This window comes from Mustela nivalis (genome assembly GCF_964662115.1).
Source record: "Mustela nivalis genome assembly, chromosome: 8".
Classification (NCBI taxonomy): domain Eukaryota; kingdom Metazoa; phylum Chordata; class Mammalia; order Carnivora; family Mustelidae; genus Mustela; species Mustela nivalis.
In genome coordinates, this window is record NC_139027.1 from 15,364,947 (window position 1) to 15,384,366 (window position 19,420).

Consider the following 19,420-nt stretch of genomic DNA (forward strand, 5'->3'; position numbering starts at 1 on the left):
AGGAGATGTCAGAGATCATGGGGGGTGGGCAGATCATAAAGGCCTTATAATCCATTGTTGCTTGGCATGAAATGGAAAGCCAAGGCAGGGCTTTGAGAGAAGACAGATATGATCTGACATAGTTTTAAAGGTTTACTGTGGCTTCTGTATTGAGAGTAGAAGGTAAGGGAACTAGAGAGGAAACACAAAGACCAATAGTTCATTAAATAGAACTAGGTTAGTGAGTGGCTCACTTGCTTCCTTATATGTGTTGTGTCAGGGAGAAGATTAGTAGTACCCATTAAAACCTCTGAGATTGGAAGGGTTGGCTTCCTTGAGGGAACTGTGATTTTCTCTTGGCAGATAAGGAAATATTCCTAGGTGATGCAGAGAAATCCTTTCTCCTATTAGTGGTGACTTGGTGACAGGAAAGTGAACTTGCTGGCTCTGGCCCACCTGGATGTTTCAGATCTATTTCCGGAATGTAGGTTTTATGAGGTATGCATGGAGCTTCTTCCTTTTATTCCAACTTAAAAATTTCCTAATTGGGTTGAGTTCAGATTTGGTGTCATGGTTCTGTTTTGCTAGGAGAAGCTAATAAAGAAGGGAACTATGTATTCTTAGGTGTGAGACAAATGGAGTATAGTAATTAGGCATGATTGTCCCTCTATGGGACAAAGCCCTAAGCTGCTCAGACAAACACCAAACAAAAACCTGGCCTGTGCATTTAGATGTAGGTATCTGGTGAAATCTTAGAAAATGTGTTCACATTTATTCTCCAGCAGTGATATTCTTCTCACAAAAGTGTTCCATACTGTGATAGCTGTATCATTAGCCTGATAATCTCAAGTTAATTCCCTATTGCTTTTTACATGGTTTGCTCTATACTATTGGTTTAAAGCAGAAGGGCTAAACAGCTTAAAGAGATTGGTCTAAGAAATTGCAGGTTAGGTGGGAAAAGAAAATTAGAACATATGTCTAATAGTCTTCACATTTTTTGGGTTTATTTATAGAGAGGAAAAGAGGGTGACTTCACACTTCTTAATTTAGAATGAATCTGCCCTAAAGCAGGAAGTATTTTTTTTTTCTATGCACACATTGGAAGTCGCTAATTTTATATATTTATTTATTCATTTATTCATTTGTTTATTTATTTTTAAAAATATTTTATTTGAGAGAGGGAGAGCAAGCATGAATGGGGGTCAGGGAGAGAGAGAAGCAGGATCTCTGCTGAGCAGGGAGCCTGATACCAAACTTGATCTCAGGACCTTGAGATCATGACTTGAGCTAAAGGCAAACACTTAACTGACTGAGCCACCCAGTTTCCCCAGAAGTTGCTAATTTTAAAAGGTAATAATTTTTATAACTTTAGATGAAACAAAATACATGAATGAAATTGAGAAGGTTATAAATATATATTTAAAATATCTCTAGCATAATTGAAACAAGACTGATGCTGGCTTCTATTTCATGTTAACTAAAATTTAAAAAATTGCATTGCTTTATTTTTTTTATTTTTATTTTTTTTAAGAGTTTATTTATTTATTTGACAGAGAGAAATCACAAGTAGATGGAGAGGCAGGCAGAGAGAGAGACAGGGAAGCAGGCTCCCTGCTGAGCAGAGAGCCTGATGCGGGACTCAATCCCAGGACCCTGAGATCATGACCTGAGCCGAAGGCAGCGGCTTAACCCACTGAGCCACCCAGGCGCCCCAAATTGCATTGCTTTATAATGAAAAATTAACAGGTTTAGATGAGAAACAATGGCATAGCTCCCATAATGTTTTGGGGGAGGATACCCCCTTAAACATACCAAATATTTAAAGAACTTCTAATTTATAAAGTTCTTTCTTCGCCTCTACCAGCTATATGGTAACTAGAAGTGAAAAGGACAAGGGGGAAATACTCATTTGTTAGTTATGAAGTGTTTTCATTATATTAGCAAACTCTACAAAGTTGGTAGGACTCAGAGAACTTAGAGACACTCCTAACTTTAAAAAAATATATTTTTTATTTATTTGACACAGAGTGAGTGAGAGAGAGAGAGAGAGAGAGAGAGAGAGAGAGAGACAGAAAGCAAGTACAAGCAGGGGAATGGAAGGCAGGGAAGAAGCAAGCTCCCTGCTAAGCAAGAAGCCTGATGTGGGGCTTGGTCCCAGGACCCTGGGATCATGGCCTGAGCCGAAGGCAGCGGCTTAACTGATTGAGCCACCCAGGCACCCCAGAGACACTCCTAACTTACTAGGGATATTGCAGAGTTGTACTTTCTGAAGATGTTCAAAGTATGCAGGCAAGTGCCTGGAGCACACAGGTAGAAGCCTGGGGACTGTTAGATCTCGGGCCCATCTTCCCATTGTGCGTATAGGGTTCCTGAGAACTGTAATAGGAAATCAAGAGTCTATTGTGGCTGCTTTCTGCATGACTTGAAAAACTGATGCTGTTGACCCCTGGCAACCATCTCTCTGCCCAGGTTCTTGCCCATCTGCTGAGATCACCTGATCAGGGACTACCACTCTTCTTAAGTCTCTGTGGCTTCCTTATACTTACATATTTACTGTTTACTTAGTATACTGTTTTCTTTTATTTATTTATTTATTTATTTATTTATTTATTTATTTATTTATTTGTCAGAGAGAGAGAGAGAGCGTGAACACAGGCAGACAGAGTGGCAGGCAGAGGCAGAGGGAGAAGCAGGCTCCCCGCCGAGCAAGGAGCCCAATGTGGGACTCGATCCCAGGACGCTGGGATCATGACCTGAGCCGAAGGCAGCCGCCCAACCAACTGAGCCACCCAGGCATCCCAGTATACTGTTTTCTTGCTTCTTGAATATTATAGTATTCTTCTTTTTAAGATATAGCATCTTTTTGTGTACATTATGTGGTGAATTTTGTCCATTCCTTCTTTTTTTTCTTTTATTTTACATAACCCCACCACCCTAACCCCCACCCTCCAGCAACTCTCAGTTTGTTTTGTGAGATTGAGTCTCTTTGTCCATTCATTCTTAATTAAGACATCTTTCCCCTAGATCTAGACTTTACTAAATCCCTAGATTTCTCCTGTTCTCATTACCTACTTATTTTTAAAGCTATTTTATTTTATTTGTTTCTTTTTCAAAATTGAAAAGTTAATTCATGCAATAGTAAAAAATTAGAGTAGAATGGGAAGATATACAAAGAAAGTGTCAATGAAAGAACATGGGATTTGAAGTAAGACCTATCTTGTTAATGCTCAAGAACAGCATTTACTAGTTGGGCTAGCCAGAGAAAATTACTTAAACTTTCTGAATCCTAGTTTATCAATATGGAAATGCAGATCAAGATGCTCACTTCATAGCATATTGTGAAAATTCATTTTAAAGTAATATAAGAGAGTATAGTATAAATGGTACATTGCTATATAGATGTACATTATTATTAATTGTCACTAATGGAAAAGATTTTAGTACTTTGTCCCATCACAGTTCGTAGTGGAGGCTACAGAGATGGTTCCAACTACATAAATACCATTTATGAATGCCAAAATTATTTATTAAAAATATTTTAATTATCATTTTTAAAAAATATTTTATTTATTTATTTGACAGAGAGATATCACAAGCAGATGGAGAGGCAGGCAGAGAGAGAGAGAGAGAGAGAGAGAGAGAGAAGCAGGCTCTTCGCTGAGCAGAGAGCCCAATACGGGACTCGATCCCAGGACCCTGAGATCATGACCTGAGCCGAAGGCAGCGGCTTAACCCACTGAGCCACCCAGGTGCCCCTATCATTTCATTAATTATGACTTCAATTAAATGTCTTTTTAAGTGTCAGTGATTACCTATTTTTTCTATGAAATGTGTTTATGTACTTACCCACTTTTTTTTTTAGTTATAATTGACACGTAATATTATTAGCTTCAGGAGTACAACATAGTGAATTGACATTTGTATACATTGTGAACAGATCACCACAATATAGTCTAGTTACCATCTGTCACCATACAAGTTTAATACAGTATTATTGATTGTATTCTCCATGCTATACATTATAGCCCCATGATTTATTTGTGTTCAAATGGGTATTGTACTTTTTGATTCCCTTCACTTATTTCACTTGAAACCCCGAAAGTCTCCTCTAACAATCACCAGTATTTTCTCTGTATTTTGTTTTTTATTTATTTTTTTAAATTCCACATATAAATACATATAAAATACATGTATTTTGTTTTTTAAATTCCACATATAAGACAGTATTTGTCTTTGTCTTACTTATTTCACTTATAATACCCTCAAGGTCCATTCACATTGTCATAAAAGGCAAGATTTCTTTCCTTTTTTATGGCACACACACAGACACAATATATTCTTTATCCATTCTTCTGTGGATGGCCACTTAGGTTGTTTCTATACCTTTGTTATTGTAAATAATGCTTCAGTGAACATAGAGGTGCATATATCTTTTCAAATTAGTGTTTTCATTTTCTTTGAATAAATACCCAGTAATGGAATTGCTAGGTCATATGGTAGTTCTATTTTTAATTTTTTGAGGGACCTCCATACTGTTTTCCATAGTGGCGTATATTCCTACCTACAGTGCATGAGAGTTCCTTTTTCTTCTCATCCTCACCATTTGTTACTTCTTATCTTTTGATAAGTCACTCTGACATATATAAGGTGATATCTCATTGTGCTTTTGATCTGCATTTCCCTGATGGATGGTGATGTTGAATGTCTTTTCATGTGCATGATTGCCATCTTTATGTCTTCTCTGAAAAAATGTCTATTCAGATCCTCTGCCTACTTTTTAATTAGTTTTTTTTGTTAATGATTTGTATGAGTTCTTTATATATTTTGAATGTTAACCTCTTATCAGACATATGATTTGCAAATATCTCCTTTTCAGTAGGTTGACTTTTTATTGTTTTCTTCTTTTTCTATTTCTTCGTGTATAAAATTGTTTGAGATTTCTTTTGTTTCTTGAAGTAGGCCTGTGTATTGTTATGAACCTTCTATTTTAGAGTCACTTTTGCTTCATCTCATAGATTTTGGTATATCATATTTCAGTTTTCATTTGTTTCTGGGTTTTTTTAAAATCTCTTTTTTCATTTCTTATATGACCTAGTAGTTGTTCAATAACATGTTGCTTACTCTCCAAGTATTTGGGGGTGCCTGGGTGGCTCAGTTGGTTAAGCATCTGCCTTTGGATCAGGACATGATCCCAGGGTCCTGGGATGGAATCCCATATTCGGCTGTCTATTCAGCATGGAGTCCGCTTCTCTCTCTTCCTCCTGTCTGTGCTTGCTTGCTCTCTCTTTCTGTCAAATAAATAAAACATTAAAAAAAAAAACAAGTACTTTTAGTTTTTCTAGTTTTCTTCTTGTAATTGATTTCTAGTTTTATACCATTGTAGTTGGAAAAGATGGCTTGATATGATTTCAGTATTCTTGAATTTATTGACCTTTCTTTTGTGGCTTAACTTGTGATCTGTCCTGGAGAATGTTTTATGAACACTTGAGAAGAATATATTTTTCTGATTTTGGATGGAAGGTTATGTATATATCTATTAAGTCTCTCTGGTCTATTATGTCACTAAGGTTAATATTTCTTATTGATTTTCTGTCAACTTATCCTTTTGGGTTTGTTAATATCTTTTGCTTTATATACTTTTAATTTATTTAATTTATATTATTTTATTATATATTTATTTATATTTTAAAATATATTTTAGTGCTCTTTAGTGTGTGTGTATATATGTTTGTGTGCATATATGTATGCACACATATATATGTATGTATATATGTTTATGTGTGCATAAATATCATCATGTAATTTATCAAAACAGTCCTATTTCCATAGCCCTGTTGTTCCTGCTGTGCACATATGGAAACAAACTCACAGAAGCTTAGTGACGTGTATAAGGTACTGGATTCACAAGTGGCAGAACTAAGACTGTCCCCTAGGCTGGTGCTACTTCTAAGATACCACAGTGGATTTTGGGTTTCATGATTCTTTTTCAGAGCAGAAAAGGACTCTGCCTCTGGTGTAGGACCCAGCAAGTTGGCTGGATAGCAGCTGTGTGGATTTTTCTGTGAGGAGGGCCATAGGTGATGGAGAGCATGGGAGAGGGGGCTGGAAATAGTTATTGGTGGTACAGAGGGAGGATGAACATGATCAAAGAGATTCAATTGCTGTATCCATACAACTGCTATTATTAATGTTAATGAATTAACAAATAGCTAGAGTACATAATACATGCCAGCATTATGTTTAGGATTTAGAGTGTATTATTATATGTATGCTGTATAATGTATTTTTATCTTCATTTTATAGTTGAGAAAGCCAAAGCTTAGAATATTAAGTAATAGGGGTGCTTGGCTGACTCAATTGAAAGAGCTTTCAACTTGATCTTGGGGTTGTGAGTTTGAGCCCTATGTTGAGATTACGTAAAAAAAAAAAAAAAAAAAAACCCTCAAAAATTGTGAGTAATATGATTAGGGTCATGGTTGAACTTAAATTGGAACTCTTGGCTACCCAATTCTAGAGAATCTATGGAGAAGAGAATAAGTGAAATGGGATTAAAAAATGTTTACATTCTTTTTTTTAAAAAGATTTTATTTTTGAGAGAGTGTGAGAGTGCAAGTGGGAGGGGAGGGCAGAGGGAAAGAGCCAAGCAGACTCCCCATTGAGCATGGAGCCCAAACTAAGGGTCAATCCCAAGACCATGGGATCATGACATGAGCCAAAGGCAGAAGCTTAACTGACTGAGACATCCAGATGCCCCAAATATTTACATTCTTTTGTTGCTTCCTTTCCAGGAAAGTAAACTACTCTATTTTTACTAATTTACTTATGACATATGATGATGTGAAGGTACTTTTCTTGGTATTTATCACCTTTTTCCTGACCAGACATGGTATTCCTAGTGCTGTCAGGTTTTTGTTTTTGCTTTTGTTTCTATTTCTGTTTTAAATTCTTTTCTTTTTTTGCTACTCTCCCCTCTTCAGAGTCAGCAGAAGGTTCTTCACACAGTGAGCATCACTATCAATTGCCTTTGGGCTTATATACTCAGAACCACAACAGTTGGTGATCTAATACTGGAATGTATTTTAGAAGGACTTTTTCCCTTATTCTCAGCCTCCTATCCTTATTATTTTTTTTTAATAGATGATGGCCATGTTTGAATGGAATCAGATTAGACAGGAGAGAAGCCAAGTCTGCAATTAGGCAGTTTAGTGACCATTCCTGTGTAAGAATTGTAAGGCCCTAGAGGGTAGGCACTCCAATAAAATAATTCATTCAGATTCAATAGGCATTTGCTAATAAGCATTACTATGTACTAAACACAGTGCTAAGCTCTTTATATCTGTAATCCTTGCAATAATTCTGTGAGGTGGAAGTATTATTTTCATTTTGCAGATGAAGACAGTCTGAGTTCACTTGAATGTCCCAAGATCATGTCTCTTGTCACTGACAGGCACCGTATTTTAATTCAGATCTTTCTGATCCCAAGTATATCTCCTTTTTTGAAACTGGTGGGTGAATCCTTAGGTGTGCAGAATACTTATTAATTGTAGGTGCATTGATTTTGCTTTTCTGAAACTCAGTTACCTCTGATGCATAACCACTGATGGCACATTCTTCTTACGTATCTGTTCTGCTACCTAGCTGGCTGTCCATTCATGCTGAGCAATATTTCTTCTCTTTTGAATATCTATTTTATATTGCTATATTGTTCACTACACACCCCTTGTTTCCTCTTACCCTCTAGCCAATCCTTTTTAGTTTTATTTGCAAGCACTTTTTCCTTATGGGATCCCTTCAAAGTGGATGCTTCTCGAGGTTTTGTTCTCTTCTCAGTGTATATACTCCCTCAATCTCCAATGGCAATAGCATTCATTTTAGTTACTGCCTATAAGTGACAAGGTTTAGAACTATACCCCTAGACCCCATCTCCCTCCAGGGTTTCAGTTCTGTATATTTAGTGACTTATTATGGATCTTCATCAAGATATCCCAGGCATATCAAATATAACATATCCTTGCCTACTGCTATACTTGCATTATTTTAAAATCCTTTTCCTTTTGTCTGTACTGTCATTTGCAAATATCTTCTCCCATTCCGTGGGTTGCCTCTTTGTTTTGTTGACTGTTTCCTTTGCTGTGCAGAAGCTTTTGATCTTGATGAAGTCCCCAAAATTCATCTTCGCTTTTGTTTCCTTTGCCTTTGGAGACATATCTTAAAGAAGTTTCTGTGGCCGATATCAAAGAAGTTACTGCCTATGTTCTCCTCTAGGATTCTGATGGATTCCTGTCTCACATTGAGGTCTTTTATCCATTTTGAGTTTATCTTTGTGTTCGGTGTAAGAGAATGATTGAGTTTCATTCTTCTACATATAGCTGTCCAGTTTTCCCAGCACCATTTATTGAAGAGACTGTCTTAGAGTTGAGGGTCCATATCTGGGGGGTCCATATGTGAGGGTCCATATCTACTCTGTTCCACTGGTCTTTGTGTCTGTTTTTATGCCAGTACCATGCTGTCTTGGTGATCACAGCTTTGTAGTAAAGCTTGAAATCAGGTAACGTGATGCCCCCAGTTGTATTTTTGTTTTTCAACATTTCCTTAGCGATTCAGGTCTCTTCTGATTCCATACAAATTTTTGGATTATTTGCTCCAGCTCTTTGAAAAATACTGGTGGAATTTTGATCGGAATAGCATTAAAAGTATAGATTGCTCTAGGCAGTATAGCCATTTTAACAATGTTTATTTTTCTGATCCAAGAGCATGGAGTGGTCTTTTATATTTCTGTGTCTTCAGTTTCTTTCATGAGTGTTCTGTAGTTCCTCGAGTACAGTTCCTTTACCTCTTTGGTTAGGTTTATTCCCAGGTATCTTATGGTTCTTGGTGCTATAGTAAATGGAATTGATTCTCTAATTTCCCTTTCTGTATTTTCATTGTTATTGTATAAGAAAGCCACTGATTTCTGTACAGAGACTTTGTATCCTGCCACGTTGCTGAATTGCTGTATGAGTTCTAGTAGTTTGGGGGTGGAGTCTTTTGGGTTTTCCATATAAAGAATCATGTCATCTGCGAAGAGAGAGAGTTTGACTTCTTCATTGCCAATTTGGATACCTTTTATTTCTCTTTGTTGTCTGATTGCTGTTGCTAGGACTTCTAATACTATGTTGAACAAGAGTGGTGAGAGTGGGCATCCTTGTCCTGTTCCTGATCTCAACAGGAAGGCTGCAAGCTTTTTCCCATTGAGGATGATGCTATAGTGGGTCTTTCATATGCTGTGGGTCTTTCATAGATAGATTTTATGAAGTTGAGGAATGTTCCCTCTATCCCTATACTTTGAAGCGTTGATATCCAGGATCTATAAAGAACTCCTCAAACTCAACACACACAAAACAGACAATCATATCAAAAAATGGGCAGAAGATATGAACAGACACTTCTCCAATGAAGACATACAAATGACTATCAGACACATGAAAAAATGTTCATCATCAGTAGCCATCAGGGAGATTCAAATTAGAACCACATTGAGATACCAACTTACACCAGTTAGAATGGCCAAAATTAGCAAGACAGTAAACAATGTGTGTTGGAGAGGATGTGGAGAAAGGGGAACCCTCTTACACTGTTGGTGGGAATGCAAGTTGGTGCAGCCACTTTGGAAAACAGTGTGGAGATTCCTCAAGAAATTAAAAATAGAGCTTCCCTATGACCCTGAAATTGCACTACTGGGTATTTATACCAAACATACAGATGTAGTGAAAAGAAGGGCCGTCTGTACCCCAATGTTTATAGCAGCAATGGCCACGGTTGCCAAACTGTGGACAGAACTAAGATGCCCTTCAACAGACGAATGGATGAGATGTGGTCCATATACACTATGGAGATTATGCCTCCATCAGAAAGGATGAATACCCAACTTTTGTATCAACATGGACAGGACTGGAAGAGATTATGCTGAGTGAAATAAGTCAAGCAGAGAGAGTCAATTATCATATGGTTTCACTTATTTGTGGAGCATAACAAATAGCATGGAGGACAAGGGGAGATGGAGAGGAGAAGGGAGTTGGGGGAAATTGGAAGGGGAGGTGAACCATGAGAGACTATGGACTCTGAAAAACAATTTGAGGGTTTTGAAGGGGCGGGGTTGGGAGGTTGGGGAGCCAGGTGGTGGGTATTAGAGAGGGCACAGATTGCATGGAGCACTGGGTGTGGTGCAAAAACAATGAATATTGTTACACTGAAAAGAAATAATTAAAAAAATGGAAGGACAAAAGAATGGAAGGGAATTTACTAAATATGATAAAGGACATTTACTAAAGAACTATAGTTAACATTACATTTAGTGGAGACACATTGAATGCATTCCCACGAAAAAATAAATAAATAAATAAAAATAATAAGATAAAATAAAATCCTTTTCCCCTCCCTTTCTACATGCAGCATATCACCACGTCCTATTGATTCTACTCCTAAATATTTTTCTAAATCAATTCCTTTATGACCCTCTCTACTGCCAATCCTTAAGGAAGGCTGCCACCATCTCTTGGTTAATTTTTTTATGTCTCCAGATTGTCTCTTCTTTTAGTCCACCCTCATACTACAGACCGTCCTTCAAAAAAATTGACGCCATCCTCTGCTTTAAAATTCTGCAGGAACTTTGTATTGCTTTCAAGGCAAAATCCAAACTTCCTAATACAACCTATAAGGTTTCCTGTTTCATTCTATTGCCTTTATTTCTTCTCTCATCCTCCAAAACAGCTACTGTTTTTAAACCTCATGATCAGTCTTTGTTAGGGTCCCTTATCTGTGTCCTTCTTTCCTTTTTAATAGCATTTATTACACCGAATGGTAATTGTTTATGTGACTGCATTCCCCCACCACACTGGAGATTCTGGAGCCCAGATGCTATTGTCTTTATCACCTCATCACCAACTAAGCACAGTGGTTTGCACAGCAACTGGTCAACAGACAGGGACAGAGGCTCCTTTTGATAGCCCTGAGCCTACTACCTTGTAAAATCAGGCATATAGATATTTGCTTCTATTTGGAAGCTTTAATGGAAAGATCTGAAGATTAAGTCATGTAGAAAACAAGAAAAGCTCTTAACTTAGCAGTAATTGTCTCCTGTTTCTTATATTCCCTTAGTGAAATATAGGTGGTGTGATAAAAACAATTATTATGTCATACAAAGTGAAGCATCTGTCTCATCTTTGCCATACTTCAGTCCTGAAATTTCTTGCAGATCAGTGTGCTTTTGTATTAAAGAGAATTCAAAAGATCAAGAATGAGTGACTTCTTTAAACTGAAGAGACTGATTTTCAAAGAAACGATGTTATAAATTTAATAAGAAGTAAAACACCAGATTACCTGTCAATTTACCTTAACTGATTAAAATATGCCCAGGGCATGACTTCTCAATATAAGGGTCAAATGTCATAGAAAGAGTTTACAGAGTGCTCATGGGAATCTGACCGGAAATTTAAATCACCTTTTCAAGTAGAAAAATGCACACTGCTCCCGGGGCAAGGGGATTAGAGCCACCGTCTGTGTACAAGTAAGGTGAGGATCTATTTATGGAGAGTGGGAGACTGTAGTGCAAAGGTTAATGATGTTCTTTGTCCCTAAGGAGAAATCTCATAAATGAATGGTGCCTCAGTTTTTCTTTATCTATCTCAGGTTTATTGCAGGCATAAGTGAAAGGGCATTTGGGAAGAAGGCACAGAATGTTAATTAATCTCGAATGCAGATTAAGAAAACTTTGTTTTCTTGTAATCCAATTTTGAACATAGCTGGATTGGAGAGCAGTTAATAAGACCTGCTGCAGCATTCCTTTTTAATTTTTTAAAAATATTTTATGTATGTATGTATGCATATATGTATGTACTGAGTGTGAATGGGAAGAGGAGCAAGGGAGAGGGAGGGAGAGAGAGCATCTCAAGCCAACTTCATGCTGAGCATGGAGCTCCATGCAGGGCTCCAGCTCAAGACCCTGAGATCAAGACCTGAGCTGAAACCAAAGGTCAGATGTTCAACCAACTGAGCCACACAGGTGCCCTTCCTGCAGCATTCTTATAATATTTATAAAATAAGTGTATTTGAGTTCAGTTTCCACCTAAATGCAAAGACTCTCCCCTTGGCCTAGTGATGTACATTAAGAGTACAAGATGGGGCACCTGGGTGGCTCAGTAGGTTAAAGCCTCTGCCTTCAGCTCAGGTCATGATCCCAGGGTTCTGAGATTGAGCCCCGCATCGGGCTCTCTGCTCAGCAGGGAGCCTGCTTCCCCCCTCTCTCTGCCTACTTGTGATCTCTGTCTGTCAAATAAATAAAATCTTAAAAAAAAAGTACAAGAGAGTGTGATTCAGTGCAACAGTTAAATCCTTGAGCTTTGGGGATAATGAAGTAGCATGAGAAATACAGGAAGTGGGCGGGAGGAATTGAGCCACTTACAGTGGAAGACTTTGCTTGTATAGTAAATGGAATTCTATCTTGTAAAATATTGGGTAGAGGAAGATGAAGAGTGGAGAATTGAGTAGTAAATGAGTGGAGTTAAGGAAAGTACCTCAGCCACAGAGAAAAGGTGTGAGTAGCCTTCCGGTTCTAATTTCTCTCCTTATCTTCCTTTTTGACATAGTTGCATGTGGAAGGTATACATGATAAGGTAAAGCCTTTGCTATCTCCCAGCTTCTTGCAATCAGCGCTTCAAACCTCTTTTTTTTCATGTGAACCTGGAAAGCCCTGCATAGGATATGTCAGTTTTGTGAGGCTTGTTTGACAGATGAAGGGAAGAGCTCAAGGAGGCTAGCTACCATGACTTGTCCAAGGCCACTTAGTGATTTTTGTCTCAGTGGGGACTTTAGCCAAAATCTCCTACCCTCCTGTTTATTGATGCAGCATGTTTGTGAAATAGGCAACCCTTTTAGAATAGATGTTTGTAGAAGTCAGTACTAACTTTCAGAAACACAGGATCCCAGCCAAGGTGATAGATAGCTTTTGGTCAGGTGGAAAACAGAGAGTGTGATCTAAACAATTTGTTTGCCTTTATCTTCCAATGTTTTGAGAGAGTTTTTTTTCCTATCCAAGGAGGCTATTTTCCATCATAAATGATGCTGCTCACAATAAGACTAAAAGCTTCATTAAGCTTAAAAAAAAAATAGAAGAAAACAGAACAGTTAACATTTCGTAGAAGCAGTTGTGCAGAATACATTAAAGTTAATGAGTATTAGGCTACTTAAATTATTTACAAGACTTGAAAATTTTAAATATTTGTCTGGAGATAGAAGCTGGTTCGGGTCCATGCTCTATTCAGTCTCCTGGATTGTAGGATGGTTGGCTATTTTATCTGGGCTTAGAGGGAGACACCTAAGTGGTTTAAGCTTAGGTAAAATGAATGGACTCTAGCACACTACCAGGTGTTCATGTGAGTGTTCCACACCCTGTATACCTTTTCTCCTGGAAGTCACCAATTCTGGACTGTTCAAAACTCATTCTGAACATTGAAAGCTTCACATCTCATGAAGAAGATATTTTCCTCTTCTAACAGAATTCACTAGAGAAGGCAATGCTGAATTAAAAAAAAAAATGATTCTTTAATGGTGGGATCTTATCTTCCTTTTTGACATAGTTGCATGTGGAAGGTATACATGATAAGGTAAAGCCTTTGCTATCTCTCAGCTTCTTGCAATCAGAGCTTCAAACCCCTTTTTTCATATGAACCTGGAAAGCCCTGTATAGGATATGTCAGTTTTGTGAGGCTTGTTTGACAAATGAAGGGAAGAGCTCAAGGAGGCTAGCTACCATGACTTGTCCAAGGCCACTTAGTGATTTTTGTCTCAGTGGGGACTTTAGCCCCCACTTTAGTCCCTAGATTTATAATCTATTCTCCTGCCAAGGTATGAAGGTTCATCTAGTTCTCCTCTTCTATTCTGTCTGATTTGCTATGGAAGGGTTATTACCCTGTCACTCCTGTCTGGGTCAGGCAGATGTGGCCAAGATCACACTTTAAAATCCTTCTGAAATAGGTGTAGAAGAAAAGGGCTTATCTGGGACTCAGAAGACTGTCCATTTGTGTTAATAACCCATACTGTAGCTTTGTTAAAATTTACGTTTTACTTAAATTCACTTTAGGTAACATATAGTGTATTATTAGTTTCATTGGTAGAATTTAGTGATTCATCAGTTGTATGTAACACCCATGCTCATTACATCAAGTTCCCTTTTTAATGCTCATCACCCAATTATACCATTCCCCCTCCCACCTCCCCTCCAGCAGCCCTCAGTTTATTCCCTATAGTTAAAAGTCTCACGAATTGCCTCCTCTGTTTTCATATTATTTTATTTTTCCTTCACCTCCTCTATGTGCACCTGTTTTTTCCTTAAATTCCACATAGGACTGAAATCATATGGTGTTTGTCTTTCTATGACTGACTCATTTTGCCTAACCTGCTTAGCATAATATCCTCTAGTTCCATCCATGTTGTTGCAAATGGGAAGATTTCATTCTTTTTCATGGCTGAGTAATATTCCTTTACACATACATATACACACACCATACACACACAATGTATATATGTGTGTATATGTATATGTGTGTATATGTACACACACACGTGTGTGTGTATGTATGTATGTATATATACATATACATATATATACACATATATATATGTGTGTATATATATATGGTAGGGTAGTTCTATTTTTGTTTTGAGTTTGAGGAAACTCCATAGTGTTTTCCAGAATGGCCGTACCAGTTTTCATTTGCAGAATGCAGTTTGCATTCCCACCAAGTGTGAGAGGGTTCCCCTTTCCCTGCATCCTCACCAACATCTGTTGTTCCCTGACTTGTTTATTTTAGCCATTCTGACTTGTGTGAGGTGGTATCCCATTGTGGTTTTGATTTGTATTTTCCCAAGGCCAAATGATGTTGAACAGTTTTTCATGTGTCTGTTAGCCACTTGTCTTCTTTGGAGAAATGTCTGTTCATGTCTTCTGCCCATTTCTTGACTGGATTTTTTGTTATTTAGATGTTGAGTTTATTAAGTTCTTTATAGACTTTGGATACTAGCCTTTTATGTGATAAGACATTTGCAAATATCTTCTCCCATTCTGTTGGTTGCCTTTTAGTTTTATTGATTGTTTCCTTTGCCATGCAAAAGCTTTTTATTTGATGAAATTCCAGTGGTTCATTTTTTCTTTTATTTCCCCTGCCTCTGGAGATGTGTCTTGGGAAGAAGTTGCTGGGGCCAAGGCCAAAGAGGTTGCTGCCTGAGTTTTCTTCTAGGATTTTGATGGATTCCTCCCTCATATTTAGGTCTTTCATCCTTTTAAATTTATATTTTTGTATGGTGTAAGAAAGTGGCCCATTTTCATTCTTCTGCATGTGGCTATTTAATTATCCCAACAACATTTGTTGAAAAAGACTGTTTTTTTTCCATTGAATATTCTTTTCTGATTTGGCAAGGATTAGTTGGCTATACAGTTGAAGGTCCATTTCTCGGTTCTGTATTCTGTTCCACTGATCTGTGTGTCTGTTTTTGTGCCAGTACCATACTATCTTGATGATTACAGCTTTGTAACACAGCTTGCAGTCTGGACTTGTGATACCTCCAGCTTTGGTTTTCTTTTTCAACATTCCTTTGGCTATTTGGCAGCTTTTTTGGTTCCATATAAATTTTAGGATTGTTTGTTCCAGCTCTGTGGAAAATGCTGGTGGTGTTTTGATAGGGATTGCATTGAATATGTAGATTGCTTAACCTATTCTGTAGCTTTAAGGTAGTCAATTTTTCTTTCTGGATGCGATTTCTACAACTGCAAAATGAGTTTTGGCTCATGGTTGAAAAGGATTGTTAAGTTACATTAGCTATAAGGTTCATTCTATCTATCTCTGTTGTATAAACACAGGACTTCAGTAAGATACACTTTAAACATGCAAAAATGCATGTTTGAGTATAATAAACACACATTGGCTAACATTAAAAATTGTCATTTTTGCCTCTGATTTCAAATAAAACATTTTTCATGAAGTTGAAGGTTATCAGGTACCAAAACTAATCCCATTCTGCCTTTTCTTTTCCTACTTTTCCTGTAGTAATTACTATTGAATTTTGTGTTTAATATGACTGTACATGGTTTCAGAGTTTTCAACATAAGTATATGTCCATAAAAATATATAGGATTGTTTTTAATATTATAAAACTTTATACAAATGACATAATATTGACATGCCAGACTGCAACTTGCTTTTTTGTTCCTTACTGTATTTTTACATGTACTTTGATATTTTGTGAATTCCATTCATGTACTTTAACTGTTGTATTACTCCATTATATAAATATACCATAATGTATATAGTCATTGTCTTACTAATGCACATTTGCATTATTTTTAACTTTTTACCACTCTACAAGTAATATTACAATAAACATTGTTCTGTAAACTTGTCTCCTAGTGAATATAAGTATTTCTGTAATAGATATACTTAGGAATGGAAATTGCATCATAGGTCATGTATATCATCAACTTTACCAGATACTGCCTAGCACTCAAAGTAGATAGTCACTGAAATTCTGACGAATAGTAATGAGAGTTTTAATTGCTTAATTTCATTGCCAACATTGACTCATATTAGAAGTTTTGTCAATCTGATGTCTTTGAAGTGGTTTCTCTATTTTATATTTCTCACATTACTAAGGTTGAACAGATTTTCCTATTTTTATTGGCATTGGTTTCCCATTCTGAAGGAATTCCATTTGTATTTTTTACTACATCGCATTTGAATTTTAACATTTGTATGGGCTCTTTGTATGTTGTGGATATATACTTTACAGTATCTTGTGTTGAAATCTTTACCAATCATCCATGCCTCATTAAAACGCTTCAAAGTATAGGGGTAGGGGGAACACTCCTCAACTTCGTAAAATCTATCTATGAAAAACCCACAGCAAATATCATCCTTAATGGCAAAAAACTCACAGCCTTCCCTTTGAGATCAGGAACATGACAAGGATGCCCACTCTCACCACTCTTGTTCAACATAGTATTAGAAGTCCTAGCAACAGCAATCAGATAACAAAGAGAAATAAAAGGTTTCCAAATTGGCAATGAAGAAGTCAAACTCTCTCTCGTCGCAGATGACATGATAATTTATATGGAAAACCCAAAACACTCTACCCTCAAACTACTAGAACTCATACAGCAATTCAATAATGTGGCCGGATACAAAGTCAATGTCCAGAAATCAGTCGCTTTCTTTTTTTTTTTTTTTTTTTTAAGATTTTATTTATTTGACAGAGAGAAATCACAGGTAGATGGAGAGGCAGGCAGAGAGAGAGAGAGAGGGAAGCAGGCTCCCTGACGAGCAGAGAGCCCGATGCGGGACTTGATCCCAGGACCCCGAGATCATGACCCGAGCCGAAGGCAGCAGCTTAACCCACTGAGCCACCCAGGCGCCCCAATCAGTCGCTTTCTTATACACTAACAGTGAAAATACAGAAAGAGAAATTAGAGAATTGATTCCATTTACTATAGCACCAAGAACCATAAGAACCTGGGAATAAACCTAACCAAGAGGTAAAGGATCTGTACTTTAGGAACTACAAAACACTCATAAAAGAAATTGAAGACACAGAAATATAAAAGACCATTATATGCTCATGGATCAGAAAAATAAACATTGTTAAAATGTCTATAACTACCTAGAGCAATCTATACTTCCAATGCCATTCCGATCAAAATTCCACCGACATTTTTCGAAGAGCTGGAGCAAACAATCCAAAAATTTGTATGGAATCAGAAGAGACCCCGAATTGCTGAGGAAATGTTGAAAAGGAAAAACAAAACTGTGGGCATCACATTGCCTGACTTCAAGCTTTACTACAAAGTTTGATCACCAAGACAGTATATGGTACTGGCACAAAAACTGACACATAGACCAGTGGAACAGAGTAGAGAGCCCAGATATGGACTTTCAACTCTATGGTCAAATAATCTTCGACAAAGCAGGAAAAAATATACAGTGGGAAAAAGTCTCTTCATTAAATGTTGCTGGGAAAACTGGACAGCTATATGTAGAAGAATGAAACTCAACCATTCTCTTACACCATACAAAAAGATAAACTTGAAATTGTTAAAAGACCTCAGTGTGAGGCAGGAATCCATCAGAATCCTAGAGGAGAATATAGGCAGTAACCTCTTCGATATCAGCCACAGCAACTTCTTTCAAGACATGTCTCCAAAGGCAAAGGAAACAAAAGCGAAGATGAATTTTTGGGACTTCATCAAGATCAAAAGCTTCTGCACAGCAAAGGAAATAGTTGACAAAACAAAGAGGCAACCTACAGAATGCGAGAAGATACTCGCAAATGACAGTACAGAAGAAAGGCTGATATCTAGGATCTATAAAGAACTTCTCAAACTCAACACACACAAAGCAGATAATCATGTCAAAAAAATGGGTAGAAGACATGAACAGACACTTCTCCAATGAAGACATACAAATGGCTATCAGACACATGAAAAAATGTTCATTATCACTAGCCATCAGAGAGATTCAAATCAAAACCACATTGAGATATCCCCTTACACCAGATAGAATGGCCAAAATGAACAAGACAGTAAGCAATGTGTGTTGGAGAGGATGTGGATAAAGGGGAACCCTCTTACACTGTTGGTGGGAATGTAAGTTGGTGTAGCTACTTTGGAAAACAGTGTGGAGATTCCTCAAGAAATTAAAAATAGAGCTTCCCTATGACCCTGCAATTTCACTACTGGGTAATCTGTAACTTCTTAAAAAATTCTGTAGTTTTAATTTTTTTTAAGTTTTTATTTAAATTCGAGTTCACATGCAGTGAATATTAGTTTCAGGCATTTGTATTTTCCAAAGAAACAGCCACAATGTATGTCTTGTTTAACGTGCTCTTCTAGAACTTTGTTACTCCCTCAATTGAGGGATGGAATCAATGTCACTTGCACTTAAAACTGGGAGGGACTTCATGACTGCCCTGACATGAGATTTGGCAGAACTGATATTATTTGACTTCAAAAGACAAGTTTCAAAAATGTAATTCATTTCTGCCAGGTTATCTTGGGATGCTTTCTCTTGGAGTCCAGGCATCCTATTGTAAAGAAATACAAGCAGACCTTAGAGAGGCTCAGAAGGTGAAGAACCAAGATCCCTGCCTGGCCCCCAGCCCTGATTAACCTCCCAGTTGACAACTAATACCAACTTGCCAGCCATGTGAGTAAGCCATCTTGAAAGTGGGTCCTTTACATTTTCTGCCCCTTTATTCAGGCATAATTGACAGCAAAAATTGTGTACATTTAAGGTGTACAGTGTGATGTTCAAAGTATGTATACATTTTGAAGTGATTACCACAATCAAGCTAATTAACTTCTCTATCACTGTCAGAGATGTTTGCATTCCCATGTTCAATGTAACATTATTCACAATAG

The 19,420-nt window shown here is 37.3% G+C and overlaps 1 protein-coding gene across 1 annotated transcript in view; it reads left to right on the forward strand.

Moving 5' to 3' along the window:
• The window catches only part of TDRD15 (tudor domain containing 15), a 117,135-nt gene extending 98,020 nt beyond the window's left edge, over window positions 1-19,115 (forward strand). The window contains exon 4 of the mRNA XM_082745617.1: window positions 19,047-19,115. The gene's annotated coding sequence lies outside the window, so the exon portion shown is untranslated. The remainder of the gene's footprint in view (window positions 1-19,046) is intronic.
• The last annotated feature ends 305 nt before the right edge of the window (window positions 19,116-19,420 follow it).